This window comes from Nanorana parkeri, unplaced genomic scaffold (assembly GCF_000935625.1).
Source record: "Nanorana parkeri isolate BGI_ZX_2015 unplaced genomic scaffold, ASM93562v1 scaffold1342, whole genome shotgun sequence".
NCBI lineage: Eukaryota > Metazoa > Chordata > Amphibia > Anura > Dicroglossidae > Nanorana > Nanorana parkeri.
The window spans coordinates 353,567-353,903 of NW_017307610.1; the positions used below are offsets into that span (position 1 = coordinate 353,567).

Sequence of the window (337 nt, forward strand, 5' to 3'; positions counted from 1 at the left end):
CCCCCCGCCACTGGCGGACTGACAAAGCACCCACAATACGCGAGTGGCTTGTTCAGGTCGGTCACGTCTACGAGATAGAGGAGCTCTTAGCCACTAAGCAGGACACACTGGATAGCTTCAGAAAACTACGGGCCTGCTGGGCTTACTTTGCCAGTACCGCCGACTTTGCTACCTTATACTGAACCACCTTCCAATTGGTAACTACTCCTAACGGACCATCCCCCATTGTCCACTGAATCTCACACCTTACTAGAGTTTCGACACTCAGTACCTCCCACCCCCCCATACTGTATCCCCGACCTGTATCCCCCCCTTTTTCTGTACCCCCTCCTTACCC

The 337-nt window shown here is 54.0% G+C and overlaps 1 protein-coding gene across 6 annotated transcripts in view; it reads left to right on the forward strand.

Annotated features, from left to right (window-relative positions):
- Positions 1 to 337, forward strand: part of PAM (peptidylglycine alpha-amidating monooxygenase) — a 161,815-nt gene that overhangs the window by 108,048 nt on the left and 53,430 nt on the right. The gene's annotated exons all lie outside the window — the stretch shown is intronic.